Source organism: Misgurnus anguillicaudatus, chromosome 2 (genome assembly GCF_027580225.2).
Source record: "Misgurnus anguillicaudatus chromosome 2, ASM2758022v2, whole genome shotgun sequence".
Classification (NCBI taxonomy): Eukaryota; Metazoa; Chordata; class Actinopteri; order Cypriniformes; family Cobitidae; genus Misgurnus; species Misgurnus anguillicaudatus.
Window position 1 is genome coordinate 7,475,137 of NC_073338.2, and position 22,975 is coordinate 7,498,111.

At 36.0% G+C, this 22,975-nt stretch overlaps 2 long non-coding RNA genes across 2 annotated transcripts in view; one reads left to right on the forward strand and one right to left on the reverse strand.

Annotated features, from left to right (window-relative positions):
• The first annotated feature begins 395 nt into the window (after positions 1–395).
• Positions 396–22,975, forward strand: part of LOC141367273 (uncharacterized) — a 59,714-nt gene continuing 37,134 nt past the window's right edge. Inside the window, exons 1-2 of the long non-coding RNA XR_012371571.1 lie at positions 396–468; positions 595–656. This is a non-coding gene — a long non-coding RNA (uncharacterized lncRNA). The remainder of the gene's footprint in view (positions 469–594; positions 657–22,975) is intronic.
• LOC141367272 (uncharacterized) lies at positions 10,581–16,046 on the reverse strand. Its single transcript, XR_012371570.1, has 3 exons — positions 14,559–16,046; positions 11,455–14,296; positions 10,581–10,815 (listed from the first exon to the last, which is right to left on the reverse strand). It is a non-coding gene; the product is annotated as an uncharacterized lncRNA (long non-coding RNA).

Here is a 22,975-nt window from a genome sequence, read left to right on the forward strand (position 1 = left end):
CTTTACATTATCTGTAATGAGGTGACACCCACAGGCGGTACCTGCTATTCATTTGAAAATGAATAGGGCTGACTTATAGTCGAGGATTCGACGATTCGATTCGGAGAGGTCTGATTAGGGAAGTGTTATTATGTAACCAATGAGCAGCATCACTGAGAAGCTTAACTGCATGGATGACAAGTAACCGCAACAATCGCGCTTTTCACGTTAAATTCATATATAGCTATGCCCTTCTTGTTTTTCACATCATATGTATAATAAAGGCAAAATAGAAAGAGTTAAGAGAGTAACTTCTTTTTCGTACATTTCTATTCAAAATGTAATACTACACTGTAAAAAATTTATATTTTAAAAAATTGTGGAAACTGAAAGTTAAGTATTGACTCAACATATTGCTTTCAAAAAATTCTCCCCAAACAAAAATATGCGTGGGAGTTGATGATCGACATTTTCTACAATAAAGTTATGGTAAGTACTTAAATATTTACATTTAAGTCATTTTTAAGTATTTTTAAAGTCATTTTCTAGTTAAACTCAGTGAAAATCTGAATAATTACAGCATACAAACAAAAGCATATGATGTTTTCTCCTCAGTGTAACGCACCGAGCAACGCTTCATTTAGTGAGGAAATGGCAAGGTCACTACAACTTTCACAGTGAGTATATTATATTTGTATTTCTTATATAACATATATGTATGAAAACTGTTAGCTTTTTCGAGATTTAGGTGCGTTTTTTTATTAAGAGCCGCTGCGCCGCGCCCACACGTGCACACACAGACATGAAATGCTGCTTGCAACTTGCACCTTTCTAGAGAGAAATTGTCGTGTTTTTTAAATAAATCGAATATAAAACCAACACGAAGTAGCGCTTAACATTAGTACCTAGGTTTGCTTGAACAATTCGCCCTTAAAAAATTAACCATATTTTTACTATTGTTTGTGTTGGATAATCTTTAACCACACATTTACCATAGTCTCACTAAAGGATATTTTAAGTGAAACTAATGAAAAATGTCCAATACCAAAATAACTGTACTTCTATATCAAAACTGTTTTATTTTCATAATGTTGAACAGCAATATAGCTAATAGCAGACGTTTTTCTGTGTTCAGAAGTTTAAACTTTGAGGATATTCTATATTGATCTGGTTTTATTTATTACATTGGCTTCATTTGGTACATGTACACTCAGTGAGACTTTTTTACTTCTTACAGAGTACCAAGGCTTTTACACAAGTGACATGAAAATGGGAATTCGTGAAACTCTGAGCAATTTCTGATCCATGTCAAGATTCATTTCCAGTGAGCCGGTTGTGCTGGAAAATTTGTGAGACTTTATGCCTTAAATTTGTAGAATGTTTTAGGTGTTTAATGTTAAACTGTTATGAGGCATTGTTTAAATGTTTAAAGTGTTTAAAGTAGTTTCATAAGCTCTTTTCTTCATGTGAGAATGTTAAATTCAAGTGAAATTGTGATTAACATTGGGTGAGGAACTCTCCCCACTTTTATATTGGTGTTTTTGGAGATATTTGTAAAATATATTTTCTAAACTTTTTATTAAAAATAATTATTTTCTAATGTATACTGTGCAATTGTATGCAGACCATTTCTGTATTTTTACAATTTTAAGGTATTACAAATAAATAAAAAATGAATAAAATGTTACAAAATAGTTTGTGTGTTTCTTTTTCTATTAGGACAACAGAAAATAAACAATTAAGCATGGTTCCTTACCAATTTAATTTTAATTTTATAGGTGAAATTCTGGCCGTTTCTCAAATAAAAGACTGCATCCTTCGGAGGTCGCATTTTTAAACTGCATTTACTTCATAAAGACTGTCTTATTAGAGACTACTAACAATTACAAAGTTTACTAATAATTTAGTTAATCGCAAATTGTTGTAATATGCTCACGACTTGCGAATGTAATGCTCAGTTAATGATCTGAAATAAACCTTAATGACGTATGCAGCCTGCATATGCGACCTCCGGAGGATGCAGCTTTCTGTTTGACCCTTTTAGGGGCCAGTTACACCAAAAGCGTTTATGGCAGTTGCAGGCGCCTTTTTTAAATTATATTATATGGGCATGGAGCGTTTGCGCGCTGTTTATGCGCGCTGAGCGCCTTGCGGTTTTTGCCGGCGGCCGCAGCACGCGCCTTTGAAGGGACGCTGAGAGCGGAAAAGCGCCCGACGTCATTCGCGTCTTTCCATTGTCCACTCGAATCAGGGGAGATGCGGGCCTTAAGTTGTGGTGAGGGAAGCTTACAGTTGCTTTGAAGAACCGGCGGACTCCACTCGCTCACTCTCTCCTGCGTGTTTGTGCACCTCTCACCCTCAAACAAGGTCAGAGCAAGCGCCATCTTTTTAAAGTTTCTGCTAATATGACAGTTAACAGCAAAAAAGCGCTCACGCTTCAATATTTGATTGACAAGACAGCTGACTCGGTGGTTGCCTAGCAATATTAAAAGCCGCTTCGCGTCGGGTCCTGATCACACTGTCGGGGCTTATTTCCCGATAACTCCCGACTGCCTCTACATTATCCCTGACGTAGTGGTATCAGTGATATTTAGCCATCAGTTATGTACGTGGGAAATTTATGCTAACAGCTGTATACATCTTTCTTACAGGTCTGCATCCCTCTCATCAGTACAAAACTATGAAGTGGAAAAACATACTCACACTCTTTGGACATATGTTATATGGTAACATGAGCCACATGTTTACAGCTCTGTTGTGTATCAGTTTCTTAGTTTATACTGAGAAATTATATATACTGAGTTGAGTTTTTGAATAGGGTTTGTTTCCAAATAAACAGAAAATGTCCTAGTGTCCTAATGACCATTTTGATTATAATATTAACTTCTTAATAAACCTCAAACAAACATGTATACATTTATTTGTCCTCCTCACATTCTTTACTGTAGTTTCCTCTCACATTTCAGCCTAAAGGCTCATTATGCAGCTCATTATGTGAGTCTTTTGTTTGCTAGCTGTCAATTAATCCTTCTCGCATACGGCCCCTCTAAACAAATAGTATCTTACAATTTCTAAATCAATCTATTGTTTTATGTGAATGAGTAGGCAGAATGATTTACACATCATTTTAAAGAAAAAACTCAGGACTACTAGATCCTGTTTAGAAAAGTCTTGTTAAAACATGTTTAGTATGGGTTTTGTGAACTTATATCAGTGACTTTAAAATGTTGCTTTTTTTAAAACCACGCATAAACATTATTCTCTCAAAAATACAAACATGTACATACATGTTAAAGGTGTCACGATTTCGATTTTAAATCAAAATCGATCGAAATTAAGTCACGACCTCGAATTTCGAATTAAAAAAATGGGATCGTCGATGCCCCCATGTCACGTCTGGTCGGCTTGCCAAGCTGGGGAAAACTCTCTGAGGTGCCTTTAAAAACACTGGTTCAGTGTCTGGAATGCGATTTATATTTTAAACACCAAGGATGTATTGCTACAAATGCATATCATAATCAGGATTACTACCTAGTGATCTGACTTCGGACAGATCGCAGCTCTCTGCACGTGCACGAGAGTTATAGAGGCGCCAAGATGCAACAGGTTATATTTTAAACAAAAAGGATAGTTTGCTTCAGCTCGCATGGAACGCATAAAACTAAACAAATACATAAGGATTACTACTTTAGTTTATGTTTAGACTTCGGACAGATGCGATAGCGTGTGCACGTGAGACAGAGAGAAGTGCAGCTGCTTATAACGCGCTGGATTTATTTCAGATGCTAGGAGTCCAAGACGCGCGCATTAAGTCCATGTGGGTGCAAGAAGGAATCCACTCTTCACAAGCTTTCTCGAGTAGTGAAGCCCACAAACCCCCATGCGAGGAAAAGCACGGAATGTGCATGTTAATGTGAAACTATATTAATAATAATAAATAATAATGGCCTATCATTTTTTGTCTTAAGAAAAATGTAAAAACCGAGAATCGAATCAATTTGTGACCTTAGAATCGAAAATGTAGTCAAATCGAGGATTTGGAGAATCGTGACACCCCTAGTAAACACGCATGTGATTTAATGTGTTTGAACAGCCACAGGCCATCTTTCCGCCCATTTATGTAATCTGATGTACTGAGATCAATGTTTTACATCTTTTCTGACCTCTAGAATGAACACATGGTGTACAGCACTATTTTTATCCTTTCATTGATAAAACTAAAGTGGCTGATCTGCGTGTCTTTCGTTTAATTTTACAAGCGTTCACCAATATAAGAGAAAGCTCTTACATATACACATACAAAACATTGTGTAACATGTTTACTTAAAACACAAGCATTGGACTCTGACATATTAGTTCGCTTCCATTTAAACCCATCATTACTCCCGCTCATGTTTAAATGACAGAAGAGGGACTCGTCCACAGACCATTCCCTCAGTAATCTGGAGAGAAGCGGTCGAAAATGGACAAAGAGAGACAGACTTAAATACCAAGTGTAAACGTGATGTGTCTCTCTCGTCCACTTTTGATCCAATCGACAAAAACACATCTTAATACAGGGCTCCAGACTGCCAGCAAAATTTGAGAGTGTGCCACTGAATTTTACATCCAGTCACACATGTGCGACCAGTAAATCTGACCTTTTTTTGTGATGTGACACTGAATTTAAAACAGCACATTGTACTTTCTGTATCTATCATCAAAGTATTTATTAGTAATACAGTGTATTACTTAGTATAAATTAGGGCTGGGTATTGTTAGGAATTTCACAATTCGATTTGATTCCGATTCTTGAGGCTTCGATTCGATTCGATTCAATTCGATATTGATTTGTTTGCTTCAATATCGATTCAATAATAAGTAGATACACAAGTAATTAAGTACCTGAGTAGCCTATATATTAATTTTAGCTTTTGGTGCAGACTTGAACGGAGTGCAGCTGCTGTTTGCCATCTTGCTGTTTGTACAACGCTGAACGCTCTCACTAGAGCAGGGCTATTCAGTTAGTTTGTCATGAGGGCCAGTTCATGAAAAGCATCTCATAAGGGGCCGAAGATATATCAGTGATTATGACTGCATTTTCCTATATTTAAACTGCATAACAACAAAATCAGTGCATTGTACAATAGGTTTTTTCTACAAACATGTATTTTCAAACTGCATACAACAAAATTAGTGCAGTGTAAAATGTCCAAGTGGCTTTTTCTACATCCAGACATGTTCAAATGTTGTATTTTAAAACTGCATAACAACATAAGTGCACTGTAAGATGCTTTAATTTACATTCAAAGGGGTAAATAAGAGCCACACTCATTGAGAATTTAACTTATTTACTAACTTTAGTACACATAACAAAAAAGTTTACAATATGTAACATAACATTGTTTTATGCTGTTTTTGTCAAAGCTAATTATTTCACTACCCCTATTTAAACTACAACAGCCATCTTAATAATTGGCAAACATTAGTCTAGCTTCTAATAAGAGAAATTATACTTTTAGATTTCTCTAGAGCAGTAAAATCAGGTGTACGTTTGTCAGTAGATACGCGTTCAGTGGTGCAGGTGTGGGGCGCGATGGGTGATTAACTGTTACTAATCGTTTCAATGCGTTTCCTTTATTAAGACATCTAATGTCATTGTGGATAAGCAAGTCATCATTGAGCCGACATATCAAACAACAACAACTGTCGGAAAAGGCGGTTTTGTAAGATGGAAATACAAGAAGTTAAAACAGCAATAGAGTCCGTGGTCTCACCATTCAGTCATCGCGTCTTGATATGCGGGCGCGAGCGGCTCGCGTTGGACCAAAGCGCATATAAACACGTGACACAGCTGCTCGCGCCGGTCACGTGACTCGCGCTCTGCATCTCATGCTGTAACAGATGCACGCTCATCAACTCGTAACTGTAGGGCCCGTTGTCCAACTACATTTATTTTAATTCTACATTTATTTATTCTAGAGATGTCTTTTTCACAGACTACATAAAGGGCCGGATCAAATTACCTCGGGGAGCATGCGCTAGAGTGTTGCCCACCCACAGCTCTGCCACTGGCCGGTAGGCTGAATCGATTCATAGGATTTGATGAATCGATATTGAATTGAGGAACAAATAATTGCAATGCATTGATGAATCGATATTTTTACCCAGCCCTAGTATAAATGTGAATATTTGGTTAGCATGTTGATTTATGGTATGTGCCCCTAAATTTTCTGGTTGCGCCCTTAAAATTTTCAGTTGGGGGCCACTGTACTTCTAGTAAAAAAAGTTAGTCTGGAGCCCTGTAATACCACGTGTAACAGCCCCTAGTAGAGATCGACCGATACTCATTTTTTCAAACCGATGCCGATAACAAATATTTGGAGGCTTATGTGCCCGATAACCGATATGCTGAACCGATTTTTATTTATTGTTATACTTCTGTTTTTGACATAATAATTACTACACTACTGAACTGAACAAACCCTTATAATAATAATAATAATCATAACAATCACTCCCTCTTTGCATACAAAGTCATAAATAGAGGGGTCTGAAGGAGTGAAGAATAATATTAATTTAATGAATAATGTAGAAACTATATTCACATGGACTATTCCAAACACCCCTATCATTTCGTCAGAAATGGACTGATCCAAAGTTCGCGGTTTTCAGGTAACAGAGCGAGAGAGAGAGAAAAGTATAGCGGAGTTGGCTGCTTGTTATACATAGTTTATAGAGTAAAACAGGTGGATTAAGTGCCTTTTTTGGGATATAATATCGTTGTTTTGACCAGCAACCTGAGCCTTCAGCAATCCAACCAGTAGTTAGAGATTTTACAAATAATATCACTGACTGGAATACTACATTTAGGAAAGTAACAAACAAAACGGCTTATATATCATTAAATTTCTTAACTGGTAACGTTATTTGATTACAGAATAATTAATATTTAGTTGTTTTAGCTTATGAAATGGCTGTAGACAGCTGTTTATCTATGCTTTTACTCACGCATTAACGTATAAAACGGCGACAGCTAACGGAGGTAATAAATAATTAATTAATATCCACAGACATTTATTTTGATTTTTTAGCAAAATAATATTTATCTGGTAAATGTTAATAGGGTAAATCTTGTTAAAAGTGGTAGATGTGCTTTAGCCTCCGGTAAGTGATCAGCAATATGAACGTGATTTTACGATGCTAATGATAAGCATAAATAACAGAAAAACGAATTTAATTTAGCGTTTTTAATTCCACAAAGCATTAATTCATGGCTGTTTTATTCATGCAAAGCTACGTCGTTATTGGGACCGGATTTTATGGATCAGCCAGCGTGACTCTGTGAGTTCGTCTCTATTCTTGGACAAGCTGCATACATTGCTTTTAATATCAACTTATTTAACATAACATACATTAATGCACAAATAAGCTGTGCTATAAATGCCTCATATCCAAAGTAAGTATACTCAAAGTACTTTGAATAAAGTCGCGTCACTCCGCCGTCATATTTGCAGTGCACGCTGCTGCTGCTGTGAGCTCTTCTCCTCAGATGCGTCCAGCGCGCAATTCTCAATTCTCTCGTTTATCGGTCAATCCGATATAACAAACCCGATATCCGATCATCGGAAAATGCGCAAATATCGGGGAAAATATCGGAAAACAGATATATCGGTCGATCTCTAGGAGTGTCAAAGCTACGTTTAAGGTTGTTTTTTGTATGCAATTTAAAGTGGACATTTCATGAAAATCTGACTTTTTCCATGTTTAACATAAATCTGTGTGCTATGACGGATCACAGGAAAAGAACATTGGAAATTGTTCATTATTTTTCATTGCTTATGCTTTGTACTGGAAGCCATGTTAACCTTGGCATAACACAGCAACAGTAAGAGTTAAAACGCACTCCAAATGGGGGGGGGGGCTTGGAAGTAACATTCAGTTAGTTGTCATATAGAATTTCACCGCTAGATGGGAGTAGATCCTACACAGTGGAGCTTTAATGTTCATGTCTTGAAAAAAACATAACGGAGAAAATACATGGGACATACGCTCATGTTTTATACAAACTGGAGATATATATTTAGTTAGGGGTGCACCGAAATTTTGGTCGCCGAAAATTTCGGCCGAAAATGGCACTATCGGTTTCAGGCCGAAATAAAAAATCCAGCCGAAAATGTAAACCGAAAATGAATGTCAACCGCGCCCCTTTCATCTGTGCGCTAGTGCTTGGGTTTCACTCAGCCTCACGGTGATCAGTCGTCTCCCACCCCTCCCCTTCGTGCTCAAGCAGGTTTCACTCAGGGTCCAGCTGTTTGCACGCGTCTGCAAAGATTAAGAATGTCTTGATGTGTAAACTTTAGAGGGAGTCGCGCTTTGTCTCTTACTGTAATCCATTAACGTACATTTGGCGAATAAAGCAATGAAACACAACGTAACGTTTTTATGTGGAGCGACTGTTGCGCTGTTTGGGATTCACCATCAGTCTCTGTATATGCATGCGTTTAAGTGCCCTTAAAGCCGAAAGTATACTAGGGACGTCCGCGTATGCGTGCCATCATTTTCGTAATCAGGAGGGTCCGCGGCCGGCCACGCGGACCGTCCGCGTGCAGCCCAAACTTTGAGACCACACGGACAGTGCGCGTACAGTCCGCGTACAACATCGCATGCGCGTGAAAATATTTAGACAGGACACTCCACTACAAACAATTATACAAAGGAAATAGACAGCATTTGCACACATACTATCGTTTTTCTTCTTTAATTTTATTTCATCCATAAACAGAAAGCTGTGGAGCATGTTTGTTACCATATTGTTTGATTCCTGTTCTTTGTTGTCTTCTTGTTTGTTCTAAACTGTGTTTGCAATGGTGGATCGGTTTCTTTTCTTCACCTATCCTAATGTTTTAATGTACTGTAAATGTCTCCAAATCAGTGCTGCACTAGAGTAATAATTTGAATAGAGACGCGTTTAAAAAAAAAAAAGCAAACATAAATTCTCTCTGTTATTGACAGGGCACATATAAACAAAATTTTCTCCACAGTATTCTTTTTCTAATAAAAACATTTGTTTATGTCTGTATAGATTACAGTCAGATTAACCTACTGAAGTCTGTGTCATTAACCCTCTGGGGTCGGACCCTTTTTGGACACAGTCAGAGGTTCTGAGATGCTCTCACATTTGGTCTTTTTTCAGTTGCTTTAAAACACATTAATGGCTAATATCACATAACACTGTATTCAGCACAAACTGTGCTATAATAATATTTAAGATAAATGTATGTACATGTTTGTATTTTTAAGTAAATGATGTTTATGCGTGGTTAGTAAAAAAAAGAAAACAAAAAGTTGCTGAAATAAGGCCAAGGAACACATCCTAAACATTTGTTAACAAGCAAAAAAGTTATCTACTCTTGTAGAGTAGAGAATTTTCTACAAAAAGATGTAAAAACCATTTAACCCACTCATTCACGTGAAAAAATACATTGATTTAACTTTTGTAAGACACTTTTTGCTGTGTAAAGGCAATATGCATGGGAGGGTCAATGGTCATGAATATTGATGTGTTTTACACCTGAGGAGACCCAACCCCCTAATGGCTCAGTGAGGAATGTTGGGACAAAAGAACTGTGACTGTGGGGAGACTTAAAGAGAAAAACTTTTGCTTGAGACTTAAAGAGAAAAACTTTTGCTTGTAGTTAAAATAAAGTACAAAAGGCCTTTTTAGTAAAATAAAAGTCTTACAGGGTTGCAAAAAATGCTAACAACATGAACAATACAATAGATTTAAGAAGCTTTATTGTAATTATAAACAAAGAAGCTTAATTGTAATTATAAATAATAAAGTAACAATATGTATACATGTAACAATATTCTATATGACCAGTACAATATGGCTCTAATTAAAAGAAAATGATTCTAAATGTCAGCTGTGAAAGTTTGGTGTGCATCTAAAAATACTTCCAAATATAAAAAATAAGGTATACATTTGTAAACCATCACACACTGTAACTCTTTGGGAATGGAGTTAAATGTTGTCATAAGTTTTAAAATGTATTTAAAACCGAGTGGTTATCTATTATGGTCGGTGTTCACTTTCAAATGATAGCAAAGAGATTCCTGAAATAAATAATATCATCAGGTCTTTCTGTATCTAAAGTGAATACAGAGATGATCAAAGTCAAAGCAAGCAAGCAGGTATTTCTGTGCTAAACAATAACGCGGAGTGTCTATAAAATCATTAATTTCAGTGTTTTTCTTGTTATAAATTAACGTTTAATGAATTGTATACATTATAGCTTATAGTTTTTATCATTTACAGTAACAATCACAAATTATTTGTCATTTGTCTTTTTTTGGTCATGGCTTTGACGCGCTTAATCTCCGAATTAAATAAAAATACTAAATTGTAGCCGGGGTTTCCAAGGCAGGATCACCTTTGTTATTTTTTAGGTTTAGTTCTCAAAATGTTTTTTTGTGTGATGTTCTGTAGATCGTGGCATAAAAATGTTATGAGGAATAATTAAACAAATTTTGCCTTACATTTTACCTTAAAATATATATATAAATTGTATCACTTTATTTATTTCGGGTTCGTTTCTGCATGCCCCTGTACGAGTAAATGATGATGAAGCCACGTTACTAAAAAAAATTAAAAACATTATTTGTATCATGTATTTTCGGAAAATACAGATATGTTTATATATATACATCTTGTATTTTCCAAATTACTACGCAAAACATCAGTAAAAGTCTACTAATAAAACAGAAAAGCCCGCAAATGTGACTTACCCTGTATGAATGTCCGTCGCATTTCTGCAAATGCCCGCTGAAGAGGAGAGTGATGCTGCCACATTCCTACAAAAGTTTTTAATAATTAATATAATGTATTCTCCACAGTAACAAACTTATAAAGCAATACTAAGGCGGTAAAGCATAGTTGAGATAAGATAATTGGGTACATAGATGCGGTATATCTTTGTTAACGGGCCATTACCGGACATATTTATGGCTAAACATTAACACATTACAAATCTCTGGACACATTTACAGCACATCGATACTACATCGATACATTTACACCCGAACAGATAGTCGCGTAAACAAGACTTGTTGAGGCATAAACACTAGTCAAAATATATTCTAAATAGTGATATTGTTTTATGACATATTGAATATTTACACCATACAATCATACTGTTTAACGCATGACATATCTTCGGGCTCATTTACAGCACAATGTTACACCCGAGCAAATAAAGAAGGCTTATTGATAAGTCGGCATGGACACTATAGTTATAGTAGTGATATTGCTTTATAACATTCACATTACACTTATCAGCATACGGTTTAATGTAAGAACTATAATTTTAATGTTAATACAAATTGCCAATTACGAGACGTTTTTTATAAAGTCATTATGAATATCTGCTTACAAACAGTCAGTATACAGTATAAAAGTTACACAACATTTAAACAAATGTAGGTAAAACTTACTCTTCAGAAATTATATCCTCAGCTGGATCAAGTCGCTCTTCAAAATACAAACGTTCATCGTCGGAGTCCTGCTCTTCGTCTGAAGAAACAGTGAACTCTTCTTCCTCGCTGTCCAGGAGCATAGAGCTTCCTCACCTGTAAATCGTGTCATCTTCCCAGCGCGTTGACAAGTGGATGAAACTGTCAAAACTCGCTGCTTCTTAAAGCATTGTTTGTGGGCGTTGATCTTGTTTGCATAGCCCGCATCAGGTAATTTCCATATGAATGGCGCGCACAAGGGAAGGTGGGATTACATTAGCGCTAATGAGGTCGAGCCAGAAAAACTGTACCTCTCTTTACTTACATGTCGATTACACAAACAGACAATGAGTTCTTCAGATTTTAATTACATCATGTAAAAGTAGACATTTCAGGCTTTCTTTAGACATATGTATCATGTTCGTGTGACAAGTATTGGCGGAGTTATCAGTTCATGTTTGAAACGTGTTTGAGGAAAATGGTCAAGGAGACAGAGATGTCGAAATGCACTCCCTGTTTATTTTCTTTATTTGCCAAAAGCACACAGTTTTGTTGTTATTATGAAGGCACTCACATTAAAGTAGAGACTTCACAGTTTCGAATGATGTATTACATGTATGTGTATGATTATGAATGACGGAGTATTTTAAGTGGATGTCACAGGAAACAGGAAAAAATGCGTCAAAACGCGGCCCTGCGTTTTTGGACCCCAGGGGGTTAATGTTGATCAAACAACCCATGACAAAGAGACAAATAGCTCTAAAAAATAATAATATATTTAATTTATTGTGTTATGATTAATTTAATCTGATTTCTGTACCTAATGCTAATTTCAGACCTTATTAATGTACAACTTTGTTCTCTTTTATAAATGTTTGCAATTTCTTTATTGTTTATTAGATTTTTCCCACCTGCTTTTTGCTGATCCGAAAAAATAATCTGATCTGTGCCTCAAAAACTGTAATGTGATCCGAACTGTGAGTTTTTTTATCCGTCACACACCCCTAGTAAAGTTAGCACACAGTGATAGCCATAAATGCAATTGTACTAATAATTGGCATAATAATTTGTTTCGGTTTTTCGGCCTTGGTTTCCTTTTTTCGGTTTCGGCCAAGAATTTTCATTTCGGTGCATCACTATATTTAGTTGTTGTCATAAAATATTCTAATGTAGAAATTAGCAATTAGCCAACACACTAATATCCAAAACTAATAATATTTACACAATGCGCTATACTCATCTCAAATTAGGTCATGTGTCCCTTCTTATTTTAAGATGCCATGATTTCTGATGAACTTTGTCCTGTGGAAATTTGTCAAATGATGCATTTTCTGTGTTTTGATGGCTAAATGACCTGCATCCCGGTACAAAACAATAGGTTTAAAGCGCACGCTCTGGACGTTTATCCCTCACAGCCTCGTTCTGGAATCAACATGGCGGCAGCATGAATAAGGCGTACAAGTGTCAATAATGTTAAGAGATAATGTTAAGAGTTTGAGGTGGCAACTGGTTATGTCCGATTTTGTGACACTTCTTAGTAGTGTTGTCAAAAATATCGATATTTCGATACAAATCGATAGTGAAAATTTAAAACGATTCCAATACTCTTGTCCCGCGGAATCGATACTTCGAGACGAGCTGCGCGTTGTTGTTTTTAACTCTGCAAACACCAGCTGTGCGTTCTCGCTCTCTTTTTCTTTTAAACGGGGCACACACACACAGTGCACGTGAATGAAGTGCCTCGCCTCCTCTCCTCATCTCGTTCGCTCTGGTTTAACAGTACAAGAAAGCCAAGCAGTAGTGCTGTGTGGAGGTTTTTTCGGATGCGAGTCAAATAAACATGGGAAGCCGAAGGACACAAGTGAAGTAAACCAAATTTGCGTTGCTACAGAGCCGCGTGCTAACGCTGCTAGCAAAGCACTGAAGGACCGGCACGCCGACGAGCGATTGATAATCATCACCAAGTATTAATTCTAGACCAAATTGTTGTTGATATGCGTGTTGTCACTTATTTTGCTTGTAATTAATTACAGTTAACTGTAGTTAATACAATCGCCTCACAGTTATCAGACTTAGGAAATTCAGACAGGATTTTAGCTGACAAGAAAATACTTTTACTGTGGTAAAAAGTAAATGAACCCAGATACTGTTGTGCTTTAAGTTCACAAAAACATGTCATTAACCGTCATGTCGTTCAGTGAGGTTTATTTTCACATTTGCACTTTAATCTGTTTACCATATAAATGATAATGTATTAGCTCATTAACAAACAAAAAGCAATACATTTGTTTAAGTACTTGTTTATCTTTTTTTTACTATGCTAATGCTTACTAGAGAAAAACTGAGATAATGCTGCTAAAATTATTCTTTTTTTATATTGAATGCCATTGCTCTTATTTTTTATATTTTGATATATTTCATATTTTGCTTAAATGTTTAATAAATCTACTGTTCATATGTTCATTTATTAGTGAGTTATATGATTAGAATGTTTTCCCGTTTTTAAAAAAGCACAGCAATGACATTTGAAAGTTATTCTCCCTTTTCAGGAAAAGCATCGGTATCGGAATCGAATCTCTTGACATGGTATCATATCGAAACAATAATTTAGGTATCGTGAACTTTTAAGTCAATATGACTAAGCACAATGAACAAATCTAGTTTTAATGTAAGTTAGACATTATGCCTACAAATCAGAGGCAAATTAATACTTATTAACAACTGGCATAAAAACTTAGCTGCACTCTGCGCCTAAGACAAATAGTTAAAAACAATGCAGTGACTGAGGCGACCTCCGGGCTTTTTCGAATTATGTTGATTGAACCTGCAAGTCAACACGAGAAAGCACAAATCAACAAATTTTCCATGTACAAACAGTCTAAAAACTATAAAATAAATTCTCTATGATAAAATCATAGTTTCTTAAAACAATTTGAACAAACACTGTGGTGAAATAGCGCGAGGAATGTCCAAATTCCGAATAGTACTTAAAAGGGAGACATTAAAAATTACAGACAAAGTAATAGCTGTTTCTATACCCGTTAAAAATGAACAGTTATTTTTTATTAACTGGCATAAAAACTTACCAGGACCATGCGCCTCGCACTCTGTTAACTACGTTACAGGCGGTGACAGAGACGACATTCCGGTTTTGTCCGGTTTGGTAATGATAAAATCAAGCTTTGCCAATCAACTTAATTGAACCTGCGAGTCAACACAATAAACAAATCTTCCATGTACAAAAACAGTCTAAAATTCTACTAAAAGATATTCTGTGATAAAACAATGGGTAATTCACCAGAAAATCAAGGTTTCTTAAAACAATTTACAGAAAACACTGCGGTGAAATGGCGCGAAGTCAGTCAGGAAGGTTCAAATTGCGAATTGTAATTAAACGGGAGACATTAAAAATCACAGACATTGTTGTTTGTTCACCCATTTCGTTTCAAACTGACAGTTACTTTTTTATTAACGTTTAATAACCGACATAAAAACTTACCTGGCATGCGGCTTGCACACTGATGCACTCTATTAACTACACGTAAGTTACATGCGGTGACTGACGTGGCATCCGGTTTTGTCCGGTTTGGTAATAGGCTTGTTCGACTTCATGGGGCGCTTCAAGAACCGACAGCCGGATGACGTCAAAGTTCCGCGAGAGCGATTTAAAAGCAGACTCCTCCGTATGATTTCGCGAATTGCTCTCGCGGTACTTTGACGTCATCCGGCTGTCGTTTCTTGCGGCGCTGCATGAAGTCAAACAAGCCTATAGAATCAATCAGAAGGCTGCAGCCTCCGGAGGTCGCATTTGCAGGTTGCATACGTCATCAAGACTGTCTTATTTCAGAATATAAACAATTATAAAGGTGACAAATATTCTAAGTTAATTGTAAATTGTTGTAATATTCTTGTCTTGCAAATGTAATGCTCAGTTAACTTAAATAAACCAGGCTTGATGACATATGCAGCCTGCATATGCGACCTCCGGAGGCTGCAGCATTCGGATTGAGAAATGGGCAATAAACCTGCGAGTCAACACGAGCTAACACAATCAGCGAATCTTCTATTTACAAGAATATAATTAGGCTGGGCATAGATTAATCTAGATTAGTCTCATACAAAAAATAAAAGTAATTTTTTGCATAATATATGAGTTTGTGCTGTGTGTAAATAGTATATTTAAAGCGTAACTAAACCCCTGGTCAGAGCTTGACTCCACCCACTGCCAATATTTGAAAAATGCAAGAAAAGTGGGCACTGGGCAGATCCCAACGGAGATAGAGGGGACGAACTAAGATCGTACCAAGTGTGTGGTGAGCTTGAACCTGCTTAAGTCACGAGTTACAACATCCAATAGGAAAATTCAACTGCAGTAGCCACATTTCAACCTGAAGAGGGCAGCACTCAGACGGTTTTACACCATATATTATAGTATTGAAACATTTTATATCCAAATGTCAAAAAACTTACTAAAATCAATGAACAGCACTAATATTACATCATTCTTACAGATCATTAACTAAAAAATGTTGGTTTAGGGTTTAGTTACTCTTTAAACACACACACATACATATATACATTTAAGAAATGTATTACTTTAATAATTTTTATTTATATATAACATAGAATATATACAAATATAAATAAAAATATATACACATGTAAATGTTTCTTAAATACATGAATGTATGTGTATTTATATATACATAATAATTACACACAGCACAAACTCATATGTCATGCAAAAAATTACTTTTATTTTGTATGAGATTAATCTAGATTAATCTATGTCATGCAAAAATTACTTTTATTTTGTATGAGATTAATCTAGATTAATCTATGCCCGGCACTAAATATAATCCCAAAATATGCTTATTAATCAAATAAATGTAATTACCATGAAATTACAGATTTGTGAACCAAATACGCAACATACACACATATATATATATATACACACACACACACACACACACACACACACACACACACACACACACACACACACACACACACAATGTTACATTTACTCTGTACTCACCTTATTTTCCACGTCAACCAGTGCAGCGTCGTTGCGTCCATTTGTCATCTTCTGGCTGTAAAGGACTTCCACTTCCGGACGCATAAAGCGCTCACCCAAGCGGCCTTATGTTTGTTCTTATCAATTTTAATGGATGGGAAGCCGACTGACCCTTTTCCCAAGAAATGGTTTGACTAGCATTATGATGTTCCGGTAAAGAAGCCACACCAGATTGGAAAGGTTGTTGGTTTCAGATTAGGCCACAATAAGCTAAATATTAGGTCTTCACTTAGAATTATTTAAAAACTTGGAATAACATGATATATTTAGTGTCAATATTTTTCAAATTTTCATGTTCTTACCTCAACTAAGACAAATTAATAAATGTTTATTTTTTTCAATGCGTGCACTTCATCTTTGCACAGCGTGTTATGAATGTGTTAGCATTTAGCCTAGGACCATTCATTCCTTAGGATCCAACCAGGGATGAATTTATAAGCCACCAAACACTTCCATGTTTTCCCTATTTAAAGACTGTTACATGAGTAGTTACACCAGTAAGTATGGTGACAAAAAATAAAATGTGATGATTTTTGTAAGCGGATAAAGTATTAATCAGTGTGGTTTTGAAAACATCACTTTAGTTTGCTGAACTTAATGAATGTAATTTTGAACACTTCACTTTAATTTGCTGAACTTAATCAATGTAGTTTTGAAAACTTCACTCTAGTTAACTTTACTTAATCAATGTAATTTTGAACACTTCATTTTAGTTTGCTGAACTTAATCAATGTAATTTTGAAAACTTCACTTTAGCTAACTTTACTTAATCAATGTCGTTTAGAAAACTTTACTTAAGTTACCTTTACTTAATCAATGTAGTTTTAAAAACTTCACTTTAATTAACTTTACTTAATCAATGTAGTTTTGAAAACTTCATTTAAGTTTGCTGAACTTAATCAATGTAATTTTGAAAACTTCAATTTAGTTAACTTTACTTAATCAATGTAGTTTGTAAAACTTTACTTTAGCTTGCTGAACTTAATCAATGTTGTTTTGAAAACTTCATATTTAGTTACCTTTATTTAATCATTGTAGTTTGTAAAACTTCACTTTAATTAACTTAACTTAATCAATGTAGTTTTGAAAACTTCACTTTAGTTAACTTTACTTAATCAATGTAGTTTTGAAAACTATACTTTAGTTTGCTGAACTTAATTTATGTAATTTTAAAACTTCACTTCAGTTTGCTGAACTTAAATCAGGAGTTTACCCAACTTACTGAAATTAGTTCATATTACTTAATAATTTGTCAGCTACACTTTTCAAAGTTAGTAAAATAAACAAAAAAACTGTAGTTGTTAGAACTTGCATTTTTCAGTTAAAACAACAGTTATACTTGTTTATTTGTCCTGAAAGTTGAATGAACTTAAAATGTATTGTCAAGTGAACAATTAAAACAATTTAGTTATGTCCACATAAAAGAATAAGTTGAGAAAACTTAATCACAAAAATATTTTTTACAGTGTATGGTGGATGATGCATTCCAGATAGATGTCAGGTAAGTGAGGAGGGTGTAAAACACAGCAGCAGATGGTAGACCTGTGTAAAAATGTGTGTGCTTGTCATTATTTACAATAAAATCAGACACACTGGCAAACATATGATCGTGTAGTCGTTTCTCTACAGATTCCAGATTCTTCTCCAGTGAAGCCATTTTCCTTTTTAATTCTAAGTTTTCATTTTGTAGCTTGTCTGCCATTGACAGATCTGTACCCACAGCAGTGCATCGTTCTTTAGGGTCAGTATGGATGATTTCTAAGGAAGGTGAATCAATGGACTCCACATCAGTGGAAAGCACAGGCGTTTGACTCTGTCTCCTCTGGTATTGCTCCAACTTCTGTGAAACATTTGTGGGGGTTTTGTGTGTGAACAATGGTGGAACATGGTCTTGATGGCATGGGTCCACTGATGGCGCACCTAAAATGAAACAAGTGACATGAATAGTCAGTATTGCACTTTGCTAACCATCACACATACTTTGCCTTATCCATAAATGTTCTGGTTAAACATGGATAGTTGTGTAAAAAAAAAAATTCTTTCTTTGATATCATTAAAAATACTAGTGCAATACATTTACATCAAAGTTAAGTTTATTTATAGCATTTTTTTTTGCACACTGTTTTAAAGCAGCTGTACTAATAAATATAATGGTGATATGCAGTTATTGCATCAGTGAAAATGTACAATTCCTTATTTAGAAAGTTAATTTAAAGCTGCATTAGAAAACCCAAGCAATTTGTATTTATTATTATGTATCCAGGGAGTAAACCAGAAGCACTGACTGTTCAATACAGCATTGATTTAAAAACTTTGTGGCTCCTTTGTTTGATAGCTATCCGGCATTATAACGTTATTGTTTTTAATCATAAAGTGTATCAGCTACAACACAGAGCTCACGTTGCAGTGTAAGATTAATGTTTACATTGTCAGCTACGTGTGTAATAAATGTAACTAATTACTTATTATTGCAGGCGTGTTACTGGTAATCTAGCTATTTTATGTACTTAATATGAGTTGTTACCTGTAATGAAGTGAGTGCTACAGATCCGTGCACTTTTGCCTGGAAGCCAACCGTCCCTTTGCACAGCGGCGATCCATGCTCGCCGTCTCCCCTCGTCTTTTGGAAAACGAAACATTTTAATTCTCGACAAGTTATTTGTCCCGGAGGTCAAGCTGCATCCCACAGCACAAAAACATGAGCCAAACTTTACTCTACTCATCACCTTAACTTGTAATACTTTCGTAGTTGGCGCCATATTATTAGCCACTAGTAAACAAACCAGACCGGAAGTTGACGGAACTTTTTTTTTTTACCGGAAGTTAGCTTAGGAGCCAGCGCGTGCGTTCGATGAAACAGTCTATAGAAAATACAGTATATAATTTCTTGTATCCACGACGACCATGCAAGGATGCTTACTTCATTGCCACCCCTCGTAGTTCTCATGCCACCTGCTTGCCACCCCATAAATACATTTCTAGATCCGCCCCTGGCTAACCATCGAGAAACAAGTGGTGATGACTCCACATTCAAGCTTCGCTGCAGGCCTGGCCACTTTATTTGCAACCTTCTATACCTTCAATTTGGAGTACCAAGAGGAGGCCTCATGTGTCCTTGAATTCATCCAAAGGTAATTATAACATGAAAAATATAATGACAGCTTCTTGAAAGATAGCCTTGTTTTAAAGAGATAGTTCACCAAAAAAGAAAATTCTGTCATCATTTACTCACCCTCATGTTGTTATAAACCTGTATAAATTTCTTTGTTCTGATAAACACAAAGGAAGATATTTTGAGAAATGTTTGTAACCAAACCATTCATGGACCCCATTTACTTCCACCGTATTATTTTTTCCTATTATGGAAGTGAATGGGGTACACAAATGGTTTGGTTACAAACATTTCTCAAAATATCATCATTTTTGTTTATTAGAACAAAGAAATGTATACAGGCTTGTAAAAACGTGAGGATGAGTAAATGACGACATAATTTTCATTTTTGGGTGAAATATTCCTTTAGAATCTTTTCTTAAAATTCTAGTTAGGCCATGAGCTACGGGGCCTTACAATCACCCCCTCACCTCCCAAGGGAACCAACTTTTTTTGATGGTCAGACCATGCTGAACATGAATTTGAATGTTAACATTTTGGATTGCACTACCCGTTTCAGCTCCATGAATAGATTTACATAGAAAATCGATCTATTTTAATACATTCCCTGCTGAAAATACCCGCATACCAGCTAAACCAGCACCAAACCAGCATAGACCAGCATAATTCCCATGCTGGTTTGATGCTGTTTTTTCAGCAGGGTTGGGAATGCATTACAGGAACATGACTGTCCATGACATAGAGCAAGTCTTTGCATGTTTAATCACAAGATAGATATGTAAATAGTAGGCACAGGGGTTAAAGCAAAAAAAAAATCCTGAGTCTGAACTTTTGCCGGGGGCCAGGGTGGACACATTGTTGAAAACATTGTTGAAACTAACTAGTAACGTATCTGCCATTAACACTTGACAAGCTTAAACTACAGATTATGATGGGATTTGAAACACCAATACAAAAGAAAGGTTACTCAAAATATATTTCACTAAAATATGGTGCAAACACAAAATTTTTTAACTTTTTTGTCATCATTTACTAAATGCCCCAAAGTAAACCATCAGACTGAACAAAATCAGCCACTTTGTGCATTTAAAGGTAAATACATCAATGTGGTGCATTATGAGAGTAAAAATAAGTCGCTAGATCTATGAGGGATTTTATGTTCTTATTAACAATTTTGTGCTCTATTAGTAAAATCTTTGGTTGCATATATAGGAAGGGGGGGTTCACCTGCACCCGAAAGGTATATTTTTTTAACCTAGTTTTTTGTAATCCTTAAGGTGTCTAGAAAAGGAATTTTGATGTTCCCCATGCAAATTATTGTCCCATGTGTGATTTTAACATCTTTTGTGTCCGTGCTTGATTTTCGTCTGTGAAAAAGGAAAACTTTAAATCAACATAGAATCTGAACAATACATTTTACAGACACAATCCACCCCATTTCCCCTTCGTCTTTGCACGAGGAATTGATAGATATGAGGATTGTCATGATTAGATGATGTATAATGCATAAAAACTCAAATAAACACAAAAAAATGTAAATAAAATTGTGACGTTGGATCACTGGAACTCCTCCCCTATGGACCCTATTGATATATGTCTTATAACTTTTGTATTTTTACATTCTGTAAGATGTCTAATAAACAAATGTTGATGATCCACACCTGAAATATTGTCACGTGTATGTCTTTTCTGGCTATATTGGTTGCCTCCCTGGATTTCCAAAAAAACCAAAAAAGAACATTTACATAATATCTTTTTCAAACTGGTATATATTTGTAATGCTTCAGGTGTCTGATAAACATATTCCACATTAAAATATTGTGCCAAGTTTTTTATTTAGATTGGAATCAATTTGAAACTTATAGAGCAATAAGTGTGGTCTAAAGTTAATAACTCTGAAGGCCTTCAGAAAGTCCAGACTTAGCAAGCCCAAAATACAAAAAAAGCTGTTTGGAGTAATCCAGTGCAACACTGTATCAGTGCCGGCCCATCTTCCCAGCTTCTCTTTTTTTGCAATTGATGCATGCTAATCATCCTCAAAAAAGAGAAGAGTGATATCGATGGTGAGTCTGAAAAATATACTCCTACCAAGTTTGAAGCTGCCTTGAAGACATTAAGGAAAAATAAAGTCAACACTGTTATACTATAATAGCTAATTGGCTAGTTGGTGGTCATTGCTAATCATGCCCAAGTCAAAGAAACACAAGGAAGAAAATGATAGTGAGTCTGAAGAGTTTAATCCTGCTACAAAGAAATCCAAGAGAGATGATGGTGTCAAATAATAATAATTTGTTACATTTATATAGCGCTTTCCGGCAGCACTCAAAACGATTTACATATGAAAGGGGGATTCTCCTCAACCACCACCAATGTGCAGCATCCACCTGGATGATGCGACGGCAGCCATATTGCGCCAGAACACCCATCACACACCAGCTTATTATCGGAGAGGAGACAGAGTGATATAGCCAATTAGTATGAGGGGATGATTAGTAGGCCAACGGGCAAGTTTGGCCAGGATGCCGGGGCACACCCCTACTCTTTTTGGAAAGAAATCCTGGGATTTTTAATGACCACAGAGAGTCAGGACCTTGGTTTAATGTCTCATCCGAAGGACCACACTGGTGGCCATGTGAGAAGTACTATGTGAGATACCTCAGTTGGATTCAACCCAGGAAGACACTGACAACCGGGTTGTTCTGTACTTGCTGTATGCCGCTCAACTGGGGCACAAGGTGGCTGTGGTGAGGACTGCAGACACAGACATTTTCTTCATCCTCCTACACCACTACCAATCCGTCCCGCTGACCATCTACGTCGACATTGGGATCGGAAAGCACAGGCAGATCCTAAATGTCAGCGAACTGGCAGAATGTAAGGGGGCAGACTACTGCACAATACTCGGCCTCTACATCTTCAAAGGGAAAGCTTTACAAGTACCTTTAGAGGCAAAGGGAAGGTTGGGTCTCTGAAAAAGCTGCAGAGTAATCCAAGTACCATGCAGCCTTCAAGTGTGTTTTTTCAAGGCAGATATTCTGTAGCATGTAATGGCAATTACTAGGGGTGTAACGGTACGCAAAAATCACGGTTCGGTGCGAACCCCGGTTTTGAAGCCACGGTTCGGTTCATTTTCGGTACAGTAAGGGAGAAATGCAAACATTAAACTGCAGGTTGTTTATTACTTTAAACTTTTTTTTACAATTTGTTTACACTTTTTTAAACACTTTATTAAAATATAACAGATAAAATATATATAAAATGAAAAAATAATAAATAAAATACTACTGCAAAGTTATTTTTTACATTATTTT